The 12,691-nt window shown below is 34.5% G+C and overlaps 1 pseudogene; it reads left to right on the forward strand.

Moving 5' to 3' along the window:
- Positions 1 to 1,331: 1,331 nt before the first annotated feature.
- Positions 1,332 to 2,088, forward strand: LOC149247354 (mitochondrial inner membrane protein OXA1 pseudogene; annotated as a pseudogene).
- The last annotated feature ends 10,603 nt before the right edge of the window (positions 2,089 to 12,691 follow it).

Genomic DNA, 12,691 nt, shown 5'->3' on the forward strand with positions numbered 1-12,691 from the left:
TTTGTATTTGGGCGAAGCGGAAGGCTCCTGCTACTGTGTGCACGGAGACCTTGGTAAGTCTGCAGCTATTTGCACAGCCCTTGCAGCTGAGTGCACAGGGTCAGAAGTTTGTATTATCAAAGAATTGAAGTAATAAAAGAAGATTTGGAAGCAAAGCTGTGTTCTGTTATATGTTTTAGAGTTTCTGTACTTATGCTTGAATACTGTTCGTTGTAGTATATTTTCCATATAATTGCATCACAAAGACCTGGATACTGTTATTTATGTTGAATAATACATGTTGAAGTAGTTATGCGTAGCTTATAAATATGTTAAGTAAGGAAACTGTTCTACGACTGTGTTTATGAAGTTAATGATTCACGAAGGTCAGATTGAGCCCTAGATCAGAAGAAACCCTACACCCACACTTCATACCCCTATGGATGTAGAAACTTGGTTCTAACATCCTCCCATATTGCCTCGGGTGAGACTGTGATCTACCCTGTGCGGGTCGTTGCCGAAAGGGTCGGTAATATAGGGTTTTGTTGGTGAGTGCAACCTAACTTCGAACCTCGGTCTAAGCCCCCGAAGCCAACAATTAGTTGATGAATAAAAGATAGAGGTCCAAAAAATAAGTGCTCATGGAGATTTCGTATTTCAGGGTTCTCAGAGAATTGACTCGATTAGCTTAATCCAAGGCGTCTGGTCTATTATTCTCAATGCCTCGCAAACAAGACATTGTCCCCATTTGGAGCCGATGTTTTAGCATAATTTTGCAAAGCTAAAAAGATGACGATTTCTTCGAGAAAACTCTTCTGGCTCTTTTACTTCTCTCGTCGTTGCAATAGAAATAGTCTCATCTTTTTAGATATTGTCTCCAAGGCCATGGATATAGGGTTTTACTTGTGTGTTGCACTCCTATATGATGATGCTCAATCTATTTTTACTTTTCATGATTAATGTAAGGAGTAACAAAGCATTAACATATACTTTTGGATACATATTCATCAAATGTGTGCAAAACTCAAATATGACAATGGACAATAGATCCCCCCATATGGTGATTTTTATTGCTTATTCACTGAGGTGTACATAGCCCACCCCCTTTGGGTTTAAATATCTAATCTGTGTCATCTCCCAGAATCGCAAAGAAGGGAATCTTGCTAGAATTTCAAAAAGACTATGATAAAACATTGTTCGGAGTTGCTCAAAAGTCGGGATGGAAGAAAAGTTGGATTGTTTATCCACCACAAGTTACATATGTAGCTCATGGAATTGAAAAATGTCATCCTTCTTAGACAATTTATTTTCTTCTTGAGCTGAATATCTGGTGGACCCTTCGCTTCTAGACTATGCATAAGATCAAGTTGATGAGGCCACAACTAGAAGAAGTCACAGAGCCAATGAAGCATGTGTTGATGCTAAAAGCCTCGAGGAAGGAAAATGTCGTGTACATTTTTTTTTAAACAATACAATGTTACCCCATTTACACTAATGAAAGGGATAGTAATTCAAGGCCTTATCTTCATAATCTTTTATTTGGATCTTTTGAACATGGAAGCCAATGTTCCATCCTTTAAAGAAGGTGATGCGCTTTGGTTCCAATATTTGACTACCCCAAAGAGTTTATACCTTCTCCTTGCATTGATGGTATGAAGCTTTTTGGAAACTATAGAGCTAAATATGCAAGAGGGATTAGAAGGAAATCCTATGGCAAATAAAATGAACATGTTCTCTTGATTCATGGCTCTTATAACAATGTCGATAACCATGAATTTCCTAAAGTTAATATTCTGCTACTGAATTACATCAAACTTGTTCTCGCTTGTATATGGCACAATAATCAAGATGCCAGGTGTTAAGAGAGCATTGGCTATTCTTGAGATACCTATGCCACCAAAGGCACCCACAACTCTTGTTGGATCTATCACAACAATGGAGAAATGACCACCATCATCTTCTCTTTTGCATTAGCGCATGAGAGTACATAAAATGATCAGTGTATTTCCAATCCAGGTCAGAATAATGATTATTGAAAATGTTTTTTGCATAAATGCACACAGATTCTTTCAGTACATTTCTGAAATGGATTATGGCATTTTTAATTGACCTTTTCACTAGACTTGTTGGCTTCAAAGCCTCTGATCAATTTTCACAAGGGCCTTAGATAGCATATTTCGTGTGCATTTTCTAAACAAAGGAAGGAAAATTTCAAAAAACTGTGCCATGGATTTCTTGCAAAATGGCCCCAATTGACTTCCACACGGGCATATTCAAAAAATTGCGAACCATTTGAGAGATTTTGCTTGTTCTTCCAAGGGTTATGCACCGAGTCTTGGTAATGACCATCACATGTTGATTTTTGTTTATGAACCATTCATTTAAACATATTTAGTTGGAATGATCATTTTTTCTGCTCAAGATAGAAAAGAAAGCATATTACATAATCGATACACTTGGAGAGAGATTGTTTGAAGGGTGTAATAAGGCCTACATATTAAAATTCAATAAGGATACAAAAATGTACCATTTATCACAAAGAAGGAAGAAACCAAAAGAAGAAAAGAACAATACCAATTTACTCTATGTTGGAGTGGAGAAAGTAGAAAATGTTAGTGAGAAACAACGAGAAAATGCAGGTTTCTAATTTAAAGACATAAAGCCACCAAAGGCTCAAGGAAACAGAGATACACAATAAAAACTTATTTGCAAAGGAAAGAAGTGTTGCAAGGAGTTTATCAAAGGATTTTGGCGGTTATTCCTTTACAGGAATTACAGATAGATATTTAAAAAGGCTTAATGATCAATTTTAATTTGCATCTTTGTGCAATTTAAATCTCATGACATTATCTATGGTCAAGTCGAGCGTTGTAATTCTTGCAGCCAAAATCATAGACTCTAGAATTGTGCAGTTTCTATGTAGCCACAAGTCAATGAAAATTTCTTGATGTAGTGATTGACGGTTGATATTGGTCTGTGCGTAGATTGACAGAGTGCAATATTTCTATCCCATCGAAGTTTAACCAGGAGGCGAGTCACCACATTGAGTTGTTTGTTCAAACCACTTTTGAATGCGATCTACGACGAGGATGAAATGTAGGGGTACCCCATCATTTTCACAACCATTCCATCGGGGTCCCGGCATAACTGTTTTGGTATTTGAAAATCATTTATAGTTTTCTACTTGTGCATGTGATAAAAGTGGGGCCTACGTCCCTGCATTTGGGTCTACTTAAAACTCGAAATGCATTGTCATATATCATAAAGTTTGTAAAAGGGGTGGGCTCCACTTTATGAAATAAGGTTTGTAAAAGGGGTGGGATCCACTTTATGAAATAATGTTAATTATGTTTTGCAATATGAGTCATTAATATTCAAGTAACTCGTTATATTTTTATTTGAACCCTTTTGAAAACATTGAAAAAGGGATAGTTTTATAACTGTAAAAGATTAGTTTTGTAACTCATCAAAATAATTATCTTTGAGACAAAAATAAAAGACAAAGAAAAGCACTGAGAAAGCGTTCAGAGATTGGGAGTTTGATAGCCATGTCAGGATGAAGTAGCTCAAGAATTTGTCAACAAAATTAAGTTTAATTCCATAACTAGAGCAAAGTTGCAGCATTTGTTGTGTTTTCTCCTATACTTTTATTTTTCACATTTTGTTTTCTTCTACTGAAGGAGGTGTATGATGCAACAAGATTACTCAATTCAAGATTATATATTTTCCTATGCAACAATATGTTTCATATGAAACCTGTAAGTTGAGTAAGAGCACCTTAATGGGTGCTTCGTCTCTTTCAGAAATACATCTATATCTTTTACTTCTTTCATCAAGCTCTTTGTCTCTTAGCTTTAAACTTGAATTCCATATAGTTCAAGTTTCACACCTACATATTCTAAATTGCTTCTTTCCATCTTATGCACTTTAAAGCTTGCAAACCTCAATGGCCTGATTTTCCTTTTTTTGGCCTATGTTCTCCGAGTATTGTGCCTATAAATAAGCTTCATCCGCTGTTATAGGTTTGAACAACATCACTTGCTTCTTCAGATAGCTATATAAACCCACTAGATTCTTGAGAAGTACGTTTGGTTTCTTTGGTGAGATACCCAACATTATGGCCATCTTTTTAAATTTGGTGGCATACTTCTATACACTTTTCCCCTACTTCTACATGCAGTAATGCCACTAGATCCAGTGGTCCTCTACATACCTGATAGGGTAAAATATTGACTTGATGAGTGCTTTTAAACCATCCCAATTAATCACTAGAGGATCTCCCTCCAAACTCAAGGTCTCCTTGTGGATTTCCCACCAGGTTAGGGCATGGCCCTCTAATTTAAGTTGAGAAAAAAAAATATTTTGTTCTTCCTCTATATGATGAACACTAGAATAAACTTCTAATTGCACAAATAGTGAATTAGCTTCAAATTGTCAATCTTACCTTGATACGGTTTGATGTTGACATTTGCTTCCATCTTGAATAGGGACTATGAAAGGTTCACAACACTTGAACTGGGTTGATATTTTTCAAATTCTTTCTTCAACTCCTTTGCTTCTTCCTGATCTTTTAATCTCCCCTCTTATCAAATTTCTATGTTAGAATCCCCATATTCTCTTGATAGCCTATGATTATTGGTCAGGGACGACATGATGAGGCTCACATTACAGTTTATGTCTGCAACTTGTGGTTCTATCCACGTAAACATCTCCTTTGCAGGATCACAAAATTTATTCATAGACTTGTTGGCCATGTCTAGGATTTTGCAATTTTGGATTAACTAAATTAGATCCCATGCAACTCCCCACAACATACCGAAAGAAACTGCTCTAATACAAAAATGATTTTTAAACTACCATGGATATTCCACTGGACAATTCCTCACAAAAGATCTAATAAAATTGTACTTAAAAATCTAAAATCTATACTATGCAAATTATTTTTCCTTATACTTTTGGGTTTATTAAATTATAGTTGCATGCATGCAATATGTAAAATGTGGAAAATAGAGAACAAATAAATATGCAATTAGTCACAACCATAAGAACACAAGATACAACCTAGGAAACCCTTTCAAGAGAAAAACCAGCTAGAAGGTAAGACTGCTTTGCTCTCTTTCTCTAAATGGAAAATGGATGAATGTACATGGAAATGAGGCTTGTGGCTCGTGGGCTACTACAATGCACACATCCTCTTTATTTTCTCTCTCCTTATCCACTCTTGGCTACTCTACTCATCTTTGGAATGAAATTCACTCGAATAGAATGGAACCCCTTGTCCTGCTAGTGGTCTCGTTATAACACAACCCAATAGCTTGTTGAACCCCAAAAATGTCATCTCTAGATATGGTTTTTCGATACTATTTCCTTACTTATCATACCCTTCCCCCCCTCAAACCTATCACATTAACCTATAATGCCTATTAATAGCATAATAAGGCACTCTATGCTTCACTCTCTAAATTCTATGTTTTAATTAGATAATTAAGTGTTTTTAGAGGTTGTTTTTGCTAATGAAAGAACCTTAGCTCACTTCCGGTATCCACTGAAGACTTTTGGTACCAAAGGAACCTCCAGCCTATGAAAGTGAATTCGTGGCTAACCATGCATGGGATCACTCTCCAAGTGGATCAAACACCTGACAACATGGAAATCACCTTCAAGCATGGATATGTATCTTCTCTTTGACAATTTCAAGGTCAAACAAGGAAGGTTTGATGGCATAGAAAGTTCAACCAAACCTTATGTTCATATACAATTTCAGAGTATGAGGGATCTAGTCAGCTACACTAGGGTTACAGAGGATCTGGTGAAGTTCATAATGTTGTAAGAGATCTTCTTGTTGCACTCATGGCTAATATGAGAGGCTTCATCCCTCATATCTAGGGATCAAACCCTATCCTTGGACCATACCCTTTTTGAAGAATATATTCACTATAATTCGAGGATCTAATCTATAATTCACTTAGACACTTTGATGCCAAGGGAGTTATATATTCTATGTAAATTGTGTTGATAATACTCTTGAGATCTTGTACTTTTGTGCCTCAATCTTATGGCACTAACCTTGATTTAACTGTGGTTTTGATTAATATGAAATTTTGTTATTGATCTATCACCATGGCGACTTTTAACCTTCGAGCCTATAACATAGCTAGGCAGCACTATGGGAGGGCCCCTCACAGGAGCATATTTATTGTAAAGTATATATTCTTTTCATCTGTATGTTTGCATTTTTTCCAGATTCACTATTGTTCATGCATGTTATGAGACATGGTGTGTATATGACTAATAATGTTTTTTTCATCATCATTTCTATTGTTCATATATCGTATGTGGAGTAAACCTGTGTGAAGGATCATTGCTATATAGGCATAATCCTCATTCCTTGGTCATATTACTTTCAAAATTGCACTGGATCGACGATCATTTACAATTATGTTGTGAACAAAGATTTCAATTATACGATATTTTTCATACATAGATCTACTTGTATTCATATGTAATAACCCTAAGATTTATTTTGTGTTTTGAAGTTTGATTCAATCTGGTTGCTTTACTATAACCTTATTGCTATTAGCAATATCAGTTCTTGACTTGTGATCACCTAAAATACTTTAACTTTAGGTTTGATACATAGTAGGCTTTGAGACAAAGTAATTTTTCCTACTCTACCATACTATGTTATTTATACTTCAAGTATGATATGGTTTTCTTAGGATTCATAGGAGAATAGTATTGCCTTTGGTTGATAGTGGATCAAGATCGATATCAAAGCCTTCATTCAAACTCTAATAATACATACCTATGTTAACATATCTCGATTTGCAACAGAGCATATATATACATATTGTGTGCTTAAGTCTCATTTATAAGAAGTCCTTGTCTTTGAACAGGGCTTTGATATCTTTTATATGGTCCATGGTATGATAGTATAAGGCACACATATTTAAAAATACTACTGTGTGATCTACGATATTTGATATGAATGTATATTTGAATAAATCTATATTGATCCATTGTAATAGGAGTATTGAATGTTATGAATGCACAATGAGCTACTATAGTAAGTGTGATGATTGTTATGAATGTAGAGTGATCCATTGTAATAAGTGTGATGAATATGTAGTGATTTGTTTGGAAGCATCATTATTTATTTCTTAGAGTATATATATAGTTCATAAAGTCTTGGATTGAGATTATTTTCTAGAGCTATACCAGTAATTTTTCTCGAGCAACTAGAAAACTAGTAACTAGTAATCAACATTTCGTTATCATAGATTAGTTTTAAAAGAGATATTTGTTACAACATTTCATTTACATGTTTTTCCTTTCATTCTAACACTTGGTTTTCAACATTTTTTGGGCTAGAACTAGAACCTTCTACCATTTAGATCTAACCTGCATTGAATACTTGAACGCTTTCTTGTGAGTAGTGAAAGAGAGTATTCTCGAGCCAAGCCTGGAGGTCTATGATAAAGGCTAGATAAACAGGCCTAAAGTTCATGCATTTTTTTTCATTTCATCTTTCAAAGTTTGTTTTGTTTTCTCAACATCATATCTCTCTATTGAACTAGATTAGATTAGATTAGATTAGGGCTTTGATCAAATATATATTATTTTGCTAGCACCTCTAAGTTCACAGACTCTTGGTTCCATAATTAAATGTTGGAAATATAATAAATATATTTGACTAACATTTTTGGTGTCATTGTCGAGGAGGTGCTAAAAATGGATTAGATGATCTAGGAGGATCTCCCCTCTTGGATAAAATTTAAAGGTGTTTATTGCTGGCACATGACGAGTTCCAAAACAACTTTTGCACACCAAAAGGAAGCTCAAAAAAACTTTGGAAAAAAGTGGGAATTATAAATTATTAATACTTTAGGTGGGTTTAAGTGCTCATGTATTTTTCATTTAATTTGTAAAAAAGGAAATTTATTTAAGTGTGAGAATCTACCGCACAAACAATTTCCTAATCTCAAGTTGGAGTTGAGTTTTTCATGGGATTGTATTCCTTAAAAATGTGGATGAGATCCTTGATACATGGATTTGAGAGATTTTCTCCTTAAGAATCTCATTCATCCTCTTTTAATGCATCTAAAGAGTTATTTCTCTCCTTGGAATGCGAATCTAAGGAGATATCCTCTCCTTTGTTTTTGGATCTCTAAAATGCTATAAATTCCTCTTATGTACTCTTTGGAGAGGAAGTCCTTTTTGAGAGAGATTTGGTTTGAGAGAATTTTGTTTGGAGAGCTCTAAGAGCTCAAGAGAAGTCTTTATGAGGCATTGAATAATTGTTTGTAATGTACAAGCCTTGAAGACTCTTTGGTAGTAGAAGGCAGCTCTATGTTTTCAACCCTTTTTGATAGAGCATTGTACACATTCTTCTATGAAGAAAGATAATAAAGTGATTTGACCTTTGGAGGCGGGTCTGGAGATGTAGCCTAGTGGAGGTGGTGAACTTTGTTATCATCTTTTTCTTGATGCTTCATGTTTTGTTTGTTCATGATTTGATTGAGTTCTATATTATGTATCTTAAGTTACATTTTTATGTGGTAATTTACATACTTATGTGACAATTATGTAACTTGATTTCATAAGCCCTTACAATCAAGTAAAAGGAATTTCTTGCAAATTTTATGCTCTCAATTTTTCATATCATTAGAGCATTGGTAGTTTTTTTGTTTTACCAACACTTGTGACTTGGGGGAGGATAAATAGTAAGACGCAAAGACGCCCTCACTTCAAAATAAATGACAAAAACGTTGTAGTATATGACAATTTTTTCTTTGAAATTGTTTTCATTTAGCATACTTTACTTATTTATTTTTATATGGGTGTTGCAAGAATCCCTCCCCCCCATGTACTAAACCATGTGCCAAACAGGGATTATCAACTAGCAAAAGGAATTCAATATTGGTCAAGAGTTCAAAAAATGATCCTTGAGGATATTTTTCCCTCGCAGTAGATGGGAAACTCTCTAAATCTCAGGAAGAGAAAATCTTGATAGAAATCAATAATATACCCAAACTCCAAGAAGCAATAGGGGGAAAAAGGATCCTTGAGCCACCTCCACAAGAAGATACAAACGTCTTCTATGATCATCTTTGCTAATCTGCCAAGGAGGCCAAAGGATCATGGGCTGAGTTTGATGGAGAGTAGCCATTAGAACTTGAGATTGAGGAGTTTTTGACATGCCTATCATCGGAAACATCATGCACCCGAGAGAAACCATTCAACAACACAAGTTATGCATGGCACGGTAGAGGAGGACATATAGAGTGGTCTAGATGAGCAAGAGAGCCAAGTACATCATTATTATATTGAGTATTAGTTCCAAATAACCATCAGATCCAAACACCACTCTCTTCTTAAACAACACTTTTCATCATGTCGTATGGAGCAACTGGTCTCTCATGATCTAGTATACATTGAAGTATACTTTTCAAACCCGAGTATGAGTATATTTATTATCATGTTACACACATGGCTTCACTGCAAGCACTCATAACTTGAGAAAAGGTTTGTTTTTCAAGTAGAATAAGATGATTTAATAAATAAATAAATAAAACAATAAAGAAAAAAACAAGTCTAGTTGTGAAAACTAGGTAAATGGCACAACTAGACATGAATCTTGTTTGAAAACTAGGACTCCATGTGAGTAGGATTCACAATAAGTTACGTAAGTTTATGTTAGTTCAAATCTTGTATTGTATTTACTTCAAATCATTTATATTTTGTAATTGCGTTGACTAATGTGGGATTTCTTAAGTCCCACCTTCTCACAAACTTTGCCCCATTGACTTTAGCACATCATCTTGGGTCAAAGTTAGAGATTCCTTATGATACCTAGAGGTTTGCATACATGAATGGCAAACTCTCCTACTAAAAACAATGGAGATTCCTTAATGCTTCATGTGATTAGATCTTGCAAGGGATTTGAATTCAACACATCTATTCATATTGTTAGAGATTTCTGGAATAAAACTGTGTAACACGTGTGATCTGTCCAATGTTTCAGATGGTAACTTCATCCATCATCAGGGACCACAAAGAGCTTTATAGGTAAACGAGTGCTGGATAGCCTTTTTATAGGAAACGATAGTCGAATGCCTCAAGGAGCACATTGGTGACACCAAATACAATCGTCTTTCAAAGTCTGCCATAGCTGAACACTCTCATAAATCCAAGCACTTAATTTGTTTCGATCATAAAAAATCATAGCCCCTGCATCATTCTACAACCCTTGTATTATTCGAGAAGCCCTCGAAATCGAGAAGAACCCTAATAACTTTAATATGGAAGATGGTTATAGGCTCAGTTAATCCTGGAACCCTGTCATCCACCATATCACCCTTTGAATCTTAACCCGACCCTGATTCCCCTCTTCCTCCTCTTTATCCTTCCCTTCATCTTAAAGTTTTTGATGGTTGTTTTTTAGATTCTTTATCTATAATTACTCTCTTCATCTTATTTTATATTAACCCTTAACTTTATTTCTTCTCACTTTATTTCTTAACCTTTTATCCTTTACTCCTTTTTATCCACTTTAATCCTTACCTCCTTTACCTTCCTTTATTATTTCCCCCTTTAATCCTTAGCCTCTCTCCTAGTCATATTGTTGACCATGGACTCTATATTATGAATGTTTTTGTTGATCCCTTTCCCATTTCATTTTTAATTTATGATATAATAATAATAGATTTAGATGGTCCCATTTTTCAATAATTATATTGAATTTCATATAATTACCTTTCATTTTATTCTTATTATTCATAATTAAATTTTTTAATTCTTACTAATTCTTAATTGTCTATTAAAAATATAAAAATAAAAATCTTATTTCAAAAATTTTAACTATAATTTTTAATTATTTCAAAAATTACCAAATCAGAATCATTATTGGTCAAAGATGGTGTTTTTATTTAATTCAAATAATCTTTGGTCTCAAAATTTGGTCAAATATTATTTATTTATTTTTTGACTGTTAATCCAACATTCAACAATTGTTTCCTATAAAAAGGCTATCCAACACTCATTTACCCATAAGGCTCTCTGTGGTCCTTGATGATGGATGGAGTTACCATCAGAAACGTTGGACATATCACACATGTTACACAATTTTATTCTGGAAATCTCTAACAATATGACAAACCGTGGAAGTCTCTAATCACTCACATCTATTCATCTCTAGCAAGTTGTACTGAGGCACCTTAACACTCATTAACATAAAAGGTGAGTGGTCTCACATTGGTTAATAACTTTCCTTATTTTCCTTTAATCCAATGACTTCCTTTTGTGTTCGACTTCAACTAATCCTTTCACATGGATGGGAAGTTTACCATGGTGGGTATGAAGAATACTTCTAGTTCGAGATTCAATAACAACAATATTCAACATCGTTCAAATAAAAAGGGAATGGTACTCAAGGAAATAGAGGTAGAGTTCACTGTTCCAAAAATAGGAGATTATCTAGCACTTTTTGAGGCTTTAAGGGATATAATTTCTTCTTCGCTACAAAACTTGGAATGCATCACTACTTCTTGCTATCTTTCACCATGCTTATTCTTCCCACTATAGTTCTTTTCAGAGACTCAACATTCATATTTAGTATTGGTTTGATTCTTCTTCAGTTGCAGATTTGGCTTTAGTTCATTTCAACAAATTGAGTTACAAAGGTCCATAAAACAACAATGGTATCGAAAAAAGCAGTCGATACCAAAATTTTTGTAGGTGATTTTTATTATTTATCACGGATGCTTTAATAGTCTTCTATCTTCACTTTTAACATCTACAATGACATGAAATGGTATTGGTAAGAAAATTTTATTAAGGTAACAACTTATCTTTAATTCAATTTTTGTCTATTAAGAACATCTAAATTTTCATCTTTACAAGAAAGATACCTATTCCATCTATTTTATCCTATTCTTACTCATAATCCCTCTGTAAATAACCCCTTATTTACCCCTTATATATCCATTCACCCTTATTCTGATTTTACCTTTCGTCATACTACAAATCCATCCTTATAATTTACAAGTGTTGGGTTGTCAAATGATGAATCCTGTTTGATAACTATTCATACACAACACTTGTGACATTCCCCCATTTCTTGTAATCATAACCTAACTTTTCTTTGATTTTTATGCAAACGCTCGATGAGCCACCTCCAGACCAACATTATTAGCCAATGTGACATATACATACCCAGTGCTATACCATTCCACATGTCATTAACCTCCCGTGATGGCTAATTATAATATATTAAGCTAATGGATTCTTTCAAACCCTCTAAACCCTTGTGCTATGCATTCCAATTAAACTATTGTTATAGTGTCATTTGTTGCATGTTGACCAGATTGCGAAATTGGTGAGCATATTAAGTGGTTGACAAGGAAAACAAACCAAGGTTTCAAGATGTAGGGCATTGGCATAAAGAGATCAAGGTTTCATGGCTTGGAGCAACAAAGTACTAATATCTTAGGGTTTCAAGTGTAACCCTCATAGAAGTAAGAATGGTGGTTGATATGCATGAGCCCACCGCTCAAGCCTTGGAAACATTGCCTAAGTATAATGCAAGTCATTGATGCTTCGATGGGTTTGAGTGGCAATAATTTTTGGCTCAGTTATAAGGACATGATGACATAGTAACTCTGTACTTTTCACAAAATTTCTATGGAATAATTTCTCGAATAGGAAACCTGGT

This window comes from Pinus tabuliformis, chromosome 7 (genome assembly GCF_031772625.1).
Source record: "Pinus tabuliformis cultivar Carrire ecotype Pingquan chromosome 7, CPIR1, whole genome shotgun sequence".
Taxonomy (NCBI): Eukaryota; Viridiplantae; Streptophyta; class Pinopsida; order Pinales; family Pinaceae; genus Pinus; species Pinus tabuliformis.